The sequence below is a fragment of the Pogoniulus pusillus genome, chromosome 36, assembly GCF_015220805.1.
Source record: "Pogoniulus pusillus isolate bPogPus1 chromosome 36, bPogPus1.pri, whole genome shotgun sequence".
Lineage (NCBI taxonomy): Eukaryota > Metazoa > Chordata > Aves > Piciformes > Lybiidae > Pogoniulus > Pogoniulus pusillus.
In genome coordinates, this window is record NC_087299.1 from 4,088,121 (window position 1) to 4,104,896 (window position 16,776).

Consider the following 16,776-nt stretch of genomic DNA (forward strand, 5'->3'; position numbering starts at 1 on the left):
ACTGTAAGGCTTTATTCAACACAAAAAAAAACAATCATAGAATCAAGCAGGTTGGAAGAGAGCTCCAAGCTCATCCAGTCCAACCTAGCACCCAGCCCTGGCCAATCAACCAGACCATGGCACTAAGTGCCCCAGAGCCAGGCTTGGCTTCAACACCTCCAGGCACAGCGACTCCACCACCTCCCTGGGCAGCCCATTCCATGCACTTTGGCCATGACAACCCCAAGCAGTGGAGCTCTCTTCTGACCTGGTTGCTTCTATGATTCTATGAAAAGCAGATAAGCTCTCCCTGGTCCCAAGGACACTTCCCCTTTATCCCCTGTAGAAAGTTTAACTTGTAATTACTAAAAATCGGATTCAAGATTGCAAATAGCTCTCATAGGAGATGCTGAGTAGAATACACCTTAGCATTTGACAAATTGTAGCCACCCTGGTTGATTCTATGATTGCTCTTCGTGCAGAAGAGAAGCTGGAGCAGCTTGTTTGGTGTTCAATAGCTCCAAGTGCAGGGTGCTGCACTTTGGCCACAACAACCCCATGCAGAGATACAGGCTGGGGTCGGAGTGGCTGAGAGCAGCCAGACAGAGAGGGATCTGGGGGTGCTGATTGATACCCACCTGAACATGAGCCAGCAGTGTGCCCAGGTGGCCAAGAGAGCCAGTGGCATCCTGGCCTGCATCAGGAATGGTGTGGCCAGCAGGAGCAGGGAGGTCATTCTGCCCCTGTGCTCTGCACTGGTTAGACCACACCTTGAGTGCTGTGTTCAGTTCTGGGCCCCCCAGTTTAGGAGGGACATTGAGATGCTTGAGTGTGTCCAGAGAAAGGCAATGAGGCTGGGGAGAGGCCTTGAGCACAGCCCTACGAGGAGAGGCTGAGGGAGCTGGGATTGGTTAGCCTGGAGAAGAGGAGGCTCAGGGCAGACCTTATTGCTGCCTGCAACTACCTGAGGGGTGGTTGTGGCCAGGAGGAGGTTGCTCTCTTCTCTCAGGTGGCCAGCACCAGAACAAGAGGACACAGCCTCAGGCTGTGCCAGGGGAGATTTAGGCTGGAGGTGAGGAGAAAGTTCTTCCCTGAGAGAGTCATTGGACACTGGAATGGGCTGCCCGGGGAGGTGGTGGAGTCGCCGTCCCTGGAGCTGTTCAAGGCAGGACTGGACGTGGCACTTGGTGCCATGGTCTGGCCTTGAGCTCTGTGGTAAAGGGTTGGACTTGATGATCTGTGAGGCCTCTTCCAACCCTGATGATACTGTGATACTGTTTGTGTACCAAGTTCTGGTAACCAATGTTTATTTTGGTGAGAAGATATCAACAACATTGTTTGGCAAGCAGGAGAATGTGAAGAAATGTCAGGGGAGTCATTATTTCTCAGTGTCAAAGGGAAAGAGTTGGCTTGATAATTTGTCCTGATAGCTGAGTAACCCTGGGTCACCTGAGGAAAGACTTGAGTGCTGAAGTCAGATTTTAGGCAGCTGGGGTATCCCAGTCTTTATTTCCTTAGAGTTGCTACGAAGTTGGAATCCTTTTTCCCTTGGGTAGGGGTGGAGAAGCAGTTTGTCAGCATTTTCCATGCTACTATGAATTCACCTGGAATTCCTTCAGGGGTGGCTTGCACAGCTGGGCTCCATCTCTCATCTGCCTGAAGTTCTGGAGAAGTTAGCACACGCCACAGGAGCTGTGGAAGCACTGCCCCACGGTAGAAGCAGCAGCTTCATCTGCAGCAGTTTCCATGGCAGGAGCTGAAAACAAGGTAGCTGCTGTTGAGGCTGGCTGCTTCTGGGAGATTTGGGTTTGGTGATGCTCTTGGAAATGCTATGAAGGAGAAGGAGAGACTCCAGTGCTGCAGAGTGCAAAGCTTCTGTGGATCCTTCATCTTGCACAGGAGCATTCAAGCAAGAAAAGGAATCTTTCTTTGCAGGGGCCTGCAGGTGTTCTCAGAGCTGAGAAGGTGTAAGGAGTAAGCTGAGACAACCAAAGCAAGAAATCCCAGGAAGGCTTCTGAGCAAAAACCAGCAAGGTGGGTTAGGTGTAGGGGATGGCATAATGAAGGTGAGATGATGAATCATAGAATCAGCCAGGTTGGAAGAGACCTCCAAGCTCAGTCCCACCTAGCACCCAGCCCTGATTTATCCTACCATCCATGACAATTTCAAGGCATGTATTGAGAGGCACCAGGAACTGGGTCAGGTACCATTCAACAGTTCCTCAGCAAGCAAACAGATAGGGAAGGCATAATCCCTGGAACATCTGCCAACAACCTTCTCGAGTGCCTGTCCAAGAACCATTTTATCCCAACTTGTCAATCCAGGTTTTGTTTTGCACCAAATGTGACTTATGTTACACAACTCCATCCCTGTGTTCTGCCTCTGAAAGAAACTACTAGCAAACACAGGAGTGAAGCACATTAGGAACTGGGTAGAAAAACCTCACTTTCTGCCCACTGTCCCCTAGGGACTCAGCAGTCAGCTCTAGTACCATGTCACAGATGACAGGATGATGGATGAACCAGCAGTGTGCATTTGCAGCCTGGAGGGCCAAGCAGAGCCTGGGCTGCAGCAGCAGCAGCAGTGTGGCCAGCAGGGCCAGGGAGGTGATTCTCCTCCTCTACTCTGCTCTGCTGAGACCCCACCTGGAGTACTGCATCCGGTTCTGGAGTCCCTATGACAAGAGGGATGTGGATGTGCTGGAGAGTGTCCAGAGCAGGGCCAGGAGGATGCTCAGAGGGCTGCAGCAGCTCTGCTGTGAGCACAGACTGAAAGAGTTGGGGCTGTGCAGGCTGGAGCAGAGGAGGCTCCCAGGGGACCTTCTTGTGGCCTGCCAGGATCTGAAAGGGGCTACAAAAAAGCTGGGGAGGGACTTTTGAGGCTGTGAGGGAGTGCCAAGACTGGGGAGAATGGAGCAAAGCTGGAGGTGGGGAGAGTCAGGCTGGGAGGTGAGGAGGAAGTTGTTGAGCAGGAGAGTGGTGAGAGGCTGGAATGGGTTGCCCAGGGAGGGGGTTGAGGCCCCATGGCTGGAGGTGTTTGAGGCCAGGCTGGCTGAGGCTGTGTGCAGCCTGCTCTAGGGTAGGGTGTCCCTGGGCATGGCAGGGGGGTTGGCACTGGCTGCTCCTTGTGGTCCCTTCCAACCCTGACTGATCTATGGTTGTCTGCCTCCTCCAGGCTGCCCTCCTCCTTGGACAGAGGCACAGCACTTGCTGAATGGGCCCTTCAGAGCCACCTTGAACTCACCCTGCCCTGAAGGGGCACCTTTGCTGGTGACTGTACTGGAACCCAGGCTACTTAAAGCCACAGTTCCTTACACTGTGTGTTTGTTTTAAAAGAACCCATAAGCAGCTCATGCTACAGACTGATTTAAGAACTTCCAAGCCTTACAACACCTCAGAAAATGCAGGACAGACCTCCACAAGCAACAGCTCACACTTGGGCAGCTGCCAAAACCTGTGTCCCATGTGTGGCTCTGGTCTCTTCATCGAGGGTGTTTGCAGACAGAAAGGCAATTCCAGCAATGAAAGGGACAGGAGCTCAGGAGGAAAGGCTGACAGTGCTGGGGTGCCCATCATGGGGGAACAAGGACAGAGGAGACTGGAAGGGTTATGATCCAGCTTAACAGCCCCCATGAAGGCAGTAAGCAAGCTGAACACACAGCTCACACCACATGGAGTTATTTGCTAGACTCTGATTTTAGGAGCAGGGGCTCCTGTGGAAACTAGCAACAAATTGGGTTGGAACAGGTAAGAGAAAAGACTTCTGCAACAAATTGGGTTGGAACAGGTAAGAGAAAAGACTTCTGCAACAAATTGGGTTGGAACAGGTAAGAGAAAAGACTTCTTTATGCTGTGAGAAAGGAAATCCTTGAGTCTGCTACCATCAGTGGTTGTGGAGGCAGCCACACTTAACAGGTTCAAAACGGGACCAGATATGTGCATGGAAAACTGATCTCTAACCATTAAAAACAGGACCAGGTAAGGATGTAAGCCACTTACAACAGCTGTGGCTTCTGAAGGAGTATGAAAGATTGGACTACAAAATTGTTTGGGTTTGCTTCCCCCAAAGTAGCCTCTCCCATTGCTCCCCCAGGAGTCCACCTACTGACCTAAATGGACTGTTAGTCTGACCCATGAGGGCACTTCCCATGCAAAACTCTGTTGGCTTCAGCTGGATCCTCTTAGGCAGAGGAGCCAAATTCAGAACTCTGTGCACCAGCCCAATACTCACATGAGATCCTGAACAAATGTTACTTTTATTACACATACTCCTGGATCATTTTCCTTTTCCACTGAAACACAGGCTGTCTTTTGGGAGCCAGTCAACTGACTGCAGCAGAGAATGCTGCTAAGTGCTCTCAGCTGCTGGAACACAAACCCATGTGGCAGACAAGAAAAACAATTCCTAAGGTGTTCAGCGTGAAGATGGCAGAGGTTAGCACCAGGGTCTGTGGTGTGAGAAAGAGAAGGAAGTTGACAAATGCTCTCATATACAGTGAACAACTTAGAAAAGGGCAAACTAACAGATTTGCAGAGTAGAATCATAGAATCAAGCAGGTTGGAAGAGACCTCCAAGCTCATCCAGTCCAACCTAGCACCCAGCCCAATCTGATCAACCAGACTAGGACGTTAAGTGCCCCATCCAGGCTTGGCTTCAACACCTCCAGGCACACAGACTCCACCACCTCCCTGGGCAGCCCATTCCAATGCCAATCACTCTCTCTGACAACAACTTCCTCCTATCATCCAGCCTAGACCTGCCCTGGCACAGCTTCAGGCTGTGTCCCCTTATTCTTGTTCTGTTGCTGGTAGCCTCTGCTGTGCAGCCACCTTTCTGCTCATGTACATTTCTGTAGGTTAAGCTTATTTTTAGGGTTACAGAAAGAGGACATAAGAGAAATCATTAACTCATCCCCAGAAACCCTGTCCTCTGCAGAAGTCCAAAATTCCCAATCAATATACAGACAACATTGGCTCCTCAATTCAAGGGAGATGTTGAGATATGGGAATGTGTCCACAGAAAAGCAACAAGGCTGCTGAGAGGGTTGGAGCACAGCCCTGTGAGGAGAGGCTGAGGGAGCTGGGGGTGTGCAGCCTGCAGCAGAGGAGGCTCAGGGCAGAGCTCATTGCTGTCTGCAGCTACCTGAAGGGAGGCTGTAGCCAGGTGGGGTTGGGCTCTGCTGCCAGGCACCCTGCAACAGAACAAGGGGACACAGCCTCAAGCTGTGCCAGGGCAGGTTGAGGCTGGATGTTGATAGGAAGTTGTTGTCAGAGAGAGTGATTGGCATTGGAATGGGCTGCCCAGGGAGGTGGTGGAGTCTGTGTGCCTGGAGGTGTTGAAGCTAAGCCTGGCTGGGGCACTGAGTGCCATGGTCTGGTTGACTGGGCAGGGCTGGGTGCTAGGTTGGACTGGATGAGCTTGGAGCTCTCTGCCAACCTGCTTGATTCAATGATTCTATGAACATCTTTCCCTGCTAGAGCAAGGCCATACTGAAGTAATTTCGAGGTGAGGCCTGTATTACTAGAAATTATTTCCCAGCAGAACCCTGAAGAAGGCTTTGCTTTGAAACAACTGCTTCTGGCAAGGGCAGAAAACCTGGGAGGTGGCACCAGCGTGACAAAGTGCCCACATGCCAAGTCTGACACTGAGCCACATAACTTTTTCCCCTTCCCAAAAGCCTACACTGACAACCTATTTTGGCTTAGCTTACTTACAGCTTTGCAGGTCATTTTTTAACTTGTCAAAACACAGGCCAGGCATGTGTGCAGCAGGCAGGCAACTTATCATGGAAGCCATTTCTGAAAACAACATGCAAAACCAAACGTTTAATACAGATGATTATCACTTACACTTTGATTTTGGCTTCATCCTGCTATCTTTGCATCGCTCTGCTTAATTGCACTCCCCATTTCCTTCATGATTCATCGTTGCATAACAAACTAGATAGCCACTTGAAGGGTGTGTTGCAGGTTTGCACAATTAACTGAGCCTATTGGACTGGAAGTGACGATTTGTATTCGCTGAAATGATCATGTGGCTGCCTATTTTGTGGGTGTTGGTTTTGAGAATGGAAAGTGCCAATTAGAGAAGGAGAAAACAAAGACAAAGTCACTGCATTTTAAAAAGAGAAGGACCTATGGCTACCTGGAAATGTTAAAAGTTTGGCTGGGATAGGAGTCCCAGCTGCTAAATTACAAAGGAAGTTATTCTTCCTGTGTGCACAGGCATGGAGGAACAGCAAAGATGGAAGGGCAGGACACAGAGGGAGAATCAGAGAATCAGCCAGGTTGGAAGTGACCTCCAAGATCATCCACTACAACCTAGCACCCAGCCCTAGCCAATCAACCAGACCATGGCACTCAGTGCCCCAGCCAGGCTTTGCTTGAGCACCTCCATGGACAGAGACTCCATCACCTCCCTGGGCAGCCCATTCCAATGCCAATCACTCTCTCTGCCAACAACATCCTCCTAACATCCAGCCTAGACCTCCTCTGGCACAACTTGAGGCTGTGTCCCCAAAACACACAGCTCTCCAGGACCAGCAGGAGAGGAGTTTCCAATCATACCTGACTCTTCACATCTTTCAGCACTTACATCTCATTACCAAAAAAGTACACTAAAAATCTATCACCCCCGACCAAGAGTTATGTATTTGACTGTAATACTTCATTTTGGTTAGCAATCAGGTGATCCTTATAACAGAACAAACATAGAATCAGACAGGTTGGAAGGGACCCCCAAGATCATCCAGTCCAACCTAGCACCCAGCCCTGGCCAATCAACCAGACCATGGCACTAAGTGCCTCATTCAGGTTTTTCTTAGCACCTCCAGCCACACAGACTCCACCACCTCCCTGGGCAGCCCATTCCAATGCCAATCACTCTCTCTGACAACAACTTCCTAACAACATCCAGCCTAAACGTCCCTCAGCACAACCTGAGACTGTGTCCCCTTGTTCTGTTGCTGGCTGCCTGGCAGCAGAGCCCAACCCCACCTGGCTACAGCCTCCCTGCAGGCAGCTGCAGACAGCAATGAGCTCTGCCCTGAGCCTCCTCTGCTGCAGGCTGCACACCCCCAGCTCCCTCAGCCTCTCCTCACAGGGCTCTGCTCCAGGCCCTTCACCAGCTTCATTGCCCTTCTCTGGACACCTTCCAGTACCTCAACATAAAAATTCAAGCTGCTTAGTGGCACCACAGTCTCAATCATTCACCTCACAAATCGAGTGTGAAATACTTCCCACAAGTTTGATGGACTTTAAAAAAAGGAAGAAAATGCATAAATTCTTTATCACTTTTAAATTTCTTGAATTCAACCAATGATTGGAATTCAATTTAGAGGCTGAAAAAGTGTTTGACATTAAATAGAATCATAAAATGGTTTAGGTTGGAAGAGACCTCAAGGATCATCCAGTTCCAACCCCCTGCCATAGTATTTTAGATTCGGGCTGCAGCAGCTCTGCTGTGAGCACAGACTGAAAGAGTTGGGGCTGTGCAGGCTGGAGCAGAGGAGGCTTCCAGGGGACCTTCTTGTGGCCTTCCAGGATCTGAAAGGGGCTACTAAAGAGCTGGAGAGGGACATTTTAGGATGTCAGGGAGTGACAGGACTGGGGAGAATGGAGCAAAGCTGGAGGTGGGGAGAGTGAGGCTGGAGGTGAGGAGGAAGTTGTTGAGCAGGACAGTGGTGAGAGGCTGGAATGGGTTGCCCAGGGAGGGGGTTGAGGCCCCATGGCTGGAGGTGTTTGAGGCCAGGCTGGCTGAGGCTGTGTGCAGCCTGCTCTAGGGTAGGGTGTCCCTGGGCATGGCAGGGGGCTTGGAACTGGCTGATCTTTGTGGTCCCTTCCAACCCTGACTGATGCTATGATTTGGGGCTTTTGTCTTTTGGGGAGGGAAGGGAGGACAAAGAAACACAGACTGAGGTTATTCCCTTAACTTTTATGTTTAGAATTCTATCCATTTTTACATGATGTGTGAGAACACTGAAGAGTAGATAGAGACCCACAGCCATACTTTTCCCTTCCAAAAGCAGATAATTTTTTCCTACAGCATGAACAACTTCCAGTTCACCTTGGGATGCCTTTCCCCCCCACACCCCTTCCCAATTTCACAGCAGAGGCAATACAAGTGAAAGCCCAGGAGCACATCATACACGACTGCTCTAACGTGAACGTGAGCAACCCAGGAGCTCCTTCTGACCCAATCACGTGCAAAGGCAGCTGGAAGGATTTCTACAAACCACTGGTCCATACATCCACAGCTTTGCTTTTCCTGCCAACTTGCCTTGGTGACAGCTTGATACTCCAAACCCTGCCACAAGGTCTGGAAGCACAACCCAAGCAAGGCAGTTTGCTCTGCAGTAATTTCTCAGCGCCTCAAACCAAGAACCGTGTGGGTGTTGGGAGCAAGCACAAGAGAAATCTCATCTTCCATCATCAGGCTGATGAATGATGTTAGAAAAACCAAACAGCAAGAAAAAAAAAAAGAGAAGAGGAGACAAGCAGGGAGATAAAAAGAGATTGAGTCATGCCATACAAAGTGTTTGTTGAGAGTTACTGTGAGCTTTTGCCCCTTATCTGCTTCGCAGCCAATGCTGCTGCGCAGAAGTGCAGTTAAGACTTGCCTTGTACACACCCATGCATATATATGTACACATTAACGTGACATATAATGTTTTAAGAGCAAAAAGCTATTCTCAGACCTCAATTTTTAAGATGCCTGGGGTTGGAAATATTTCCAGGCAAGCTGATCGTAAAGGCACAGCTTTATTTTGCTCTCCAAGCCTCACAAAGGTTATTTAGATCACACACACAACCTTCACTGGAGACACCAACGTTTAAAAATACCTCTACACAGATATTTTACATGTCAGCCATTCAGCTCCATGCTGCAGGGGCACCCCTTACTCCACTCCACAACAACCCCAAGCAGTGCTACAGGCTGGGGACAGAGTGGCTGAGAGCAGCCAGGAAGAAAGGGACCTGGGGGTGCTGATGGAGAGGAGCTGAAGATGAGGCAGCAGTGCCCAGGTGGGCAGCAGAGCCAATGGCATCCTGGGCTGGCTCAGGAGCAGTGTGGGCAGCAGGACAAGGGAGGTTCTTCTGCCCCTGTGCTCAGCACTGCTCAGGACACACCTGGAGTGCTGTGTCCAGTTCTGGGCTCCTCCATTCAAGAGAGATGTTGAGGTGCTGGAAGGTGTTGAGAGAAGGGCAGCAAGGCTGGGGAGGGGCCTGGAGCACAGCCCTGTGAGGAGAGGCTGAGGGAGCTGGGGGGGTGCAGCCTGCAGCAGAGGAGGCTCAGGGAAGAGCTCATTGCTGTCTACAGCTACCTGAAGGGAAGCTGTAGCCAGGTGGGGTTGGGCTCTGCTGCCAGGCAGCCAGCAACAGAAAAAGGGGACACAGCCTCAAGTTGTGCCAGGGCAGGTTCAGGCTGGATGTTGTTAGGAAGTTGTTGTCAGAGAGAGTGATTGGCATTGGAATGGGCTGCCCAGGGAGGTGGTGGAGTCTGTGTGCCTGGAGGTGTTGAAGCCAAGGCTGGCTGGGGCACTGAGTGCCATGTTCTAGATGATTGGCTAGGGCTGGGTGTTTGGTTGGACTGGATGATCTTGGAGGTCTGGCCACAGCAATCCACACATCTCACACTGTGCAGGACAACATGGTGTGCCTGGAGATTGACTCACTGGATGCAGGGCCTCAGCAGCATACACTGCAGTGCACCAGATCAGATGAGACCAGCTCCTTGTACACACAGCCTACCTGATCTAATTTATGAACCTTACCTTGGTGCCTTTGATAGAGTAATGAACTTTACTTTGTGCAAGGAGTAGTTCAGAAGCCCCTGCATCAGATATCCTGCTTGCAGTGTGAAAACCAGTTGAGATCTCTTGGAACAAAGAGGAAATCCTTCTCTGGCAGCGATAAGAAACACTACACACAAGGAGTGCTTTGCAGTTTTCAGATGCAAGCTCATTTTGCATGTCTATCAAAGCTGGGACACAAGATAGGGTATAAAAGCTCAAGATGAGCCCTGTACCACACTGTTTCCACAGATTCCAATTGTTCTGAAGAACAGCCACTGCAGACACCTCTACCTGCAAAACACTATGTGAATGCATCCTATCGTTCTTGGGCTGTTCAGCTTCACCACAAAGCCAACATCTATCTATATAGTGAGGTGATCATGGGAGAAGAAAGCACACTGGGAAAAAAATAGCATGAACTAAAGGTAACAGAATGTGACATGCATGAGAAGAGTGCAAAGGATCACAGGATGTTAGAGGTTGGAAGGGACTCAAGGAGATCATCTGCCAAGGATCCAGTTTTCTCCATACACCTCTGCTAGATGCTAACTGCAAATGATGGGCATCAGCACAACATGAAGCTAGACCACTGCTTCACTGGGAAGAGGGACAATGTTTTCCAGCCTATGAATTGTTTCTGAGAGTCACAGGATCACAGGATGTTAGAAGGCACCCAAAGAGATCATCCAGTCCAACCCCCTGCCAGAGCAGGGCAATACTATCTAACACAGATCACAGAGGAACACAAGCCTTGAAAGGTTCCACAGGAGGAGACCCCACAACCTCTCTGGGAAGCCTATTCTAGTGCTCTGTGACCCTTACAGTAAAGAAGTTCCCCCTTGTGTTGAGGCAGAACCTCTTTTGCTGCAATTTACACCCACGTGCCATTTACACCCACAGAGCTGCAGACCCTAACACTGCACATGGGTTGATTCCTGAAACATCCCCCAATGTGTCATTATGCACAACACTGCACTTACATGAAACACCATGCCTAAAGGGCATAAAATCACAGCAAAGCCAGTCAACTGACAGCAAGCCTTCTGGCCCTGTAAGGAAGGAGATGGGATGCAACAGGGCAGTTAGACTGGGATTTGAGTCAGCTCCTTTCTGCAGATCCACCCAACATTCTGCACCGGAACATCTCTCAACCCTGCCCTAAAAGCATCCAGTCTAATAAATTAAGTGAGCTCTGCATACTTTGCCAGACTGGAGCTCAGCTTCCTGAAGGCCAGTTTATGTGCCTGAGAGCAAGAAAGGACTCAGCCTGGGGAGACCACATAGCAACGTCCCCACAGCAGCAGGATGGCTGCAACAGTTCTGCGAGGTGCTCACATATTACAGAACAGATGGTAAAACCCAAATGTGGCTGTGGCCATTTCTGGGATACACAAGTGTGACCAACCAGCTATTTTTAATTTATCAAGTTCCACTCTAGTCTAAGCTGCCACTGAATCCGTGCCAATCTTTGTGTCCTTTTTTGATCTCTTCCCTCGCTCGGTTTATGCTTATGTACTGAAAAAGTCTGAGCACATGATTACCCCAACCAGGCAACATGTCTTTGAAATGGCTTTTTAATCTAGACTCTCCACTCCCTACAGACTGACTTTTGCAGTATGTCTGTATTTGCTGTCTAGACACTTGAATATGCTAACCTCTAATTTAGCCCTCCTTTACTGACCCATGAGTTTCCTCCCTTCTGTGGGTCTTCTGGCTAAACTGGAAATGCAACACACTCATTCTGCCCTGTACCTGCTTGGTGTAACTGCATTCATACCAATCTGGCCAAAGTAAGCACACATTTCTTGTTCACAGCAAGGACAAATCCTTAAGCTGAAAATGTTTTGTAATGCTCTCCTAACTGATCCCTTATTTACCATCTCCAAACCAAAACAATGCATTCCTTTCCTGGAAGGGTTTGGGACACATCTGCAGAAACAAGGACTTGAGTTGTATCTTGCAAGCAGAATTAAATCTTTGTGTCTCCAGACACACAAGCAGAAAACAATGGAAAAGCCTGAATGAAATAAAGGAGAGAAAGCAAAACACATCCTAACAGCAGTTACATTGCCTCAGATCCCAAGGTTCACCTAACCTAACGCTGCCACTTCTACCAGACTCATAACAAGGCTCTTTCTCTACAGCCTTAATGGACTTCTCTTTCCTCAGGCTCTCTGTGCCTAGTTTTTGAAGCCATGTCAAACTTCCAGCATTTGCAGCATTCAGAGATGTAATCAAGGCAAGCAGATGTGAGCTCACAAAAGCCATGCTGTGCTTCCATTTGAGATAGTATGTTTGCCTCACAAACCACTTCCACCTGCCCGAAGCATAAAACCTCAGCCATCTGTGTCAGTTTCTACAGATGAGTTAAGATGCAATTTAGTGTTATCCAATTGCTTTAAAGTCTTGTTTAGGGTGAATCTGTGCAAAGCTTGAGTAATGGCCCCTGGACAAGGCTGAATTTCAGCACTGGGTCTGCACAGCAGTATGCTGTTATCCTTGCAAAGCAAGAGTCTGTATTACTCATCTATGGATATGTCCTACACTCAACTCACTGTCTCTGCCCCTTCCTTGCACATCCACACACAGAATCGACCAGGTTGGAAGAGACCTCTAAAATCATCCTGCCCAACCTAGCACCCAGCCCTAGCCAAATAACCACACCATGGCACTAAGTGCCCCAGCCAGTCTGTTCTTGAACACCTCCAAGGCACGGTGACTCCACCACCTCCCTGGGCAGCCCATTCCAATGCCAATCACTCTCTCTGACAACAACTTCCTGGCTGCCCAGGGAGGTGGTGGAGTCACCATCCCTGGAGGTCTTCAAGAAAAGACTGGATGAGGCACTTAGTGCCATGGTAGCCAGGTGGGGGGTGGCCTCTTCTCCCAGGTAACCAGCAATAGAACAAGGGGACACAGTCTCAAGTTGTGCCAGGGTAGGTCTAGGCTGGATGTTAGGAAGAAGTTCTTCACAGAGAGAGTGATTGGCATTGGAATGGGCTGCCCAGGGAGGTGGTGGAGTCACCATCCCTGGAGGTGTTCAAGAAAAGACTGGATGAGGCACTTAGTGCCATGGTCTGGTTGACTGGATAGGGCTGGGGGATAGGTTGGACAGGATGATCTTGGAGGTCTCTTCCCACCTGGATGATTCTATGATTCCTCCTGACATCCATCGTGAACCTCCCCTGGCACAGCTTGAGACTGTGCCCCCTTTTTCTTTTGCTGGTTGCCTGGCAGAAGAGCCCAACCCCACCTGGCTACATCTTTCTCTATCCCACAGTACATACCATAATATACATCACAACACCTTCCATACAAAGAGAAGAGAAGAAGTATAAACTGTTTGTGATTTGGGCCATATGGTTTCTGCACACATGTAGCAACACATGAGTTTACACTTCTGCACCACAGTCTCTGACTTACCAGTTCAGTGAGACTAGAGCAATTCCAGTTCCATATGTATTGGGTTTTTTTTTTTCCACTCCTCAAAGGAAGAGATGCTTAGGTTGATTTCCCTCACTTCAGGGTAATAAATGCTGAAACTTAGGTAACTAAGAATTTTATTACCTTTATACTTTGTTTACATTGTCATAATGCATGCATCAGTAGAATCAGAGAGCACTGTGAAGACTCATTAACCTCCATACTCGTATGTAGATCCACTCTGCCAGACTATCACATAACAGAAGATAAGGACCTGAAAGACCTATAAAAATCAAACTACCTAATGACTGCATACAGTTTAACTCTGCTCTGCAAATCTCGCTTCCGCTTGAGCTACAGGCTGTGATTGTTAGGAGGGATGTGACAACTTACTCATTTTGGAAGTCAGTATCCAATCTGAGGCCAACTGAATTTTAATCTAATGAATAACAAAAGAATTTGAGACATCTCACGATGGAAAGGTTTATTCATAGACCACCTCCTGCGTTACTGTTTGCTAAGCTTGCTTTTCCCAAACAATCCCTCACAAAAGGGTTCACAAAGACAACCTAAACAGCTGAAGTGACAGCCACAGCTTTGCAAAAGCACCTCTGGAAAGTGCTGTAGTGTCTACACCACCCTCATTCCCACAACTAGTCATGCAAAAACTAGCACCACCGCATCCAACTCACAATTCATTTTCCTCTCCTCAGAAAAGCTTTTCCTCTCTGACGACTTACCACAATTACCTTCTCTAGTCATTAACAAGGCAGAAAAGAAGAGTGTCTGAGCTGCTCATTCCCTTTCAGGTAACCAGATCAGAAGTGCACTTACCAGAAAACATGTAAAAAAGCTTCCAAGCTTCCTGCTCAAGAGCAGCTGCCACAAATAAATAGGATTAATAAATAATACAGGAGCAGCTACTGTAAAGCAAAGTTATTGTTTATAGAAGGTGACTCACCAAAATGAGAAAATTAAACTGCAACTATCTACAGAACATCCATACAAGAGCTACATCTGATGCTGAATACTCAAATCTATTGCTTCCCTTCTTAGTTAGAAACTTTACTTTCATCATCTACCTCTGTAAAGATATTTTGCTTTTCACTTCTTTAGCTGCTGCTTACATTTACGCCTAGAAATAGCAACCAGAAACTTTAAGGCTTGAAAATGAGAAGTATCAAGGGAACTGAGATCATTCAAAAGGCTTAAGTGGCAAAGCAAGCCCGAAATTGAACTCTGATGAAAGGACATTCAGTATTACATGTGAATAGAACTCTTGAATAAAAAAAGATCATCATGAGTGAAATGCTTTTGCTTTTTGCAGAACTCAGGCATTTATTAAATGCAGAGAAATCTGATGTCCACTTCCAAAACAGAGTAGAAAATAAGTCTAAAGCATCTTGTAATACCACCCGAGCTGGTTTTTTCAGCAGACTTGTTATTAACTAGTATTAACCAACCAGGATGTCCAAGATTACTTAGGAGTTAGTCTCTAGGGCAATTAGCCAAGAGTGATTTACAAATGCCTACACAGCTGCAAGGTGGTTTAACGATCCCAAAGTAACTTCATGCTGCAAAGAAGGGGGGAGAGAGGAGGATGTAATTTCCTCTGTGTACAAATACACACTGACCACTTGAATTCAGCAGAACAATCATCCATTTAAGGCAGTGGGGTTTCAATGAACAAAGGCCACAGGTAAAGTCATTCAACAGCAAGAGATACAAATTCCCTTATATGCACAGGAACCAAGTGCTAAACTATCTAGCAGCAGAAAAGCAGGCTTGCTGACAAAGGTACAGAGGCCACAGGGGAACACCTGCAAGGAAAGCCAGGATGACCTTTTCCTGAACAAAAGATTCTCTGGCACAAACACAAAGCAAAACGTCTGTTATCCCTCGTGTTCCATCACAGAGCTCCTGCAGGAGCTTGTCCTTCTGAAGCCATCCTCAAAACCTGGAGAAAAAAATAAATCTTCTCTCTTGTATCCACTCTCAACAACATTTGGTGCTATTTGCAGCATCAGCATCAGGGTACATCAACATACAACTAAACGGGAAGAAAAAGACAACAAACCACCAAACCCAACAACTTTTTCAACACATATATGTAACCAGAGCAGTTAAAACTGTGCATGCAACACAAGTTATCCACAGAAACAGTTACAGCCTTCATCCAGAGCAAGGTAAGCACAGCAAAGCATTTGGAAGACTATGAGCATGTACAGTTCAGCACAAGTTGTTATAACTCCAACAGGAAACACTTGCTCTGTCCAGCACAACCCATAATAATTAACCCCACACACAGCAAACGGATTCACAGCGTGTTGTAATAAATAGCACCACCTGCAAACGCTCACGTCTTTACACAGCAGCTTACATCAAGAGTCCTACTCCTCTAACCACTGCCTTTTCCCATCGCAAATGCTGTCTAGACACAGAACACACTGTTGAGTCTGTGATAACCCACATATGATTGCTCAAGATGCTAAATAAAGCATTACACACACGAAGGTGGATTTATTTCAACACAAAGTTCAAGAAAAAGGACATTCGCAGCAGCAGCTCCTCCAAGGGGGAAAGCGTTGGGTTGCTTTTTCCTTCCGCAGGGAGCCAAGACCGAGCATTCCCCGTGACTGCCACACTGGCACACTAAGCGTGGGGCAAGCCAGCTCCCGCCCCGCAGCGGAAGCGCCGCACCAAGACGAACCAAAGCTCGGCGGCTCCGGCCGCACGCCCCCCGCCAGCCGGAGCAGAGTGGCAGCACCGCGCCCCCGGCGCCGCCGGCCGCGCACAGCCGGCTCAGAGCGGGAGAGCGCGCTCCCTGCTGGCGGCGGGACGGCGAGGGAAGCGTCCCCGGGACACGGCTCCTGGGCTGAGGGAAGGGGCATCTGCGTGGAAGCTGCGACAACTGCGGGGAGCCCCACGTAGAAGCTGAGCGGGGTGACCGACCGTGGTAGTGCCGGCCGCTGGACGCGGACATGCCAACAACAATCGGCCGCCAGCCCCCGGTGAACGGGGAGCCTGAAACGGCGGGCAGTTCTCCTGAAAGATCAGCGCAGAGGTCAGGCAAAGCCGAGCAGATGCCCTGCGCATGGAAGGACGCCGAGCACTCACGAAACAGGCATCTGCTCGGCGCAGCCAGCCGCCGCGGGAAGCGCTCGGCGCCAGCAGGGTTTTACTGGCGCTGCCTCCCTGGCGCCGCGCAGCATCCACTGCTCCCCGCGCCTCTGGCACGGACGCTGCGCTCTGAAGGGACTGAACGCAAGTGCCCGCGGTGCGCTGCGGTACCGCGCCACCTCTGCGCTGCCCGGTTCCTCACTCGCACCGCTGGGCCAAGCCAAAGGCTTCAGCGCCCCGGCCATCCCCACCAGGAGCTCGCTCAACGAAAGCCCCAGCCCCTCTCGTTCAGCTCGGACGCAGTTGGCCCCGCAAGCCCGCGCGGAGGTGGAGGAAGCGGCACAGTAGCAGCGCTGCCGTTCCCGCACATGGGCTCATCGGAGCGGACAGTACCGCCCAGGCCCACTGCAGTCCCCAGCCCTCGCTCCCCACCCATACCCAGCGAGACCAGCACCCGACT

General features: G+C 49.4%; 1 protein-coding gene across 1 annotated transcript in view; it reads right to left on the bottom strand.

Annotated features, from left to right (window-relative positions):
• Nucleotides 1-16,776, bottom strand: part of SLC45A1 (solute carrier family 45 member 1) — an 84,220-nt gene that overhangs the window by 44,510 nt on the left and 22,934 nt on the right. The gene's annotated exons all lie outside the window — the stretch shown is intronic.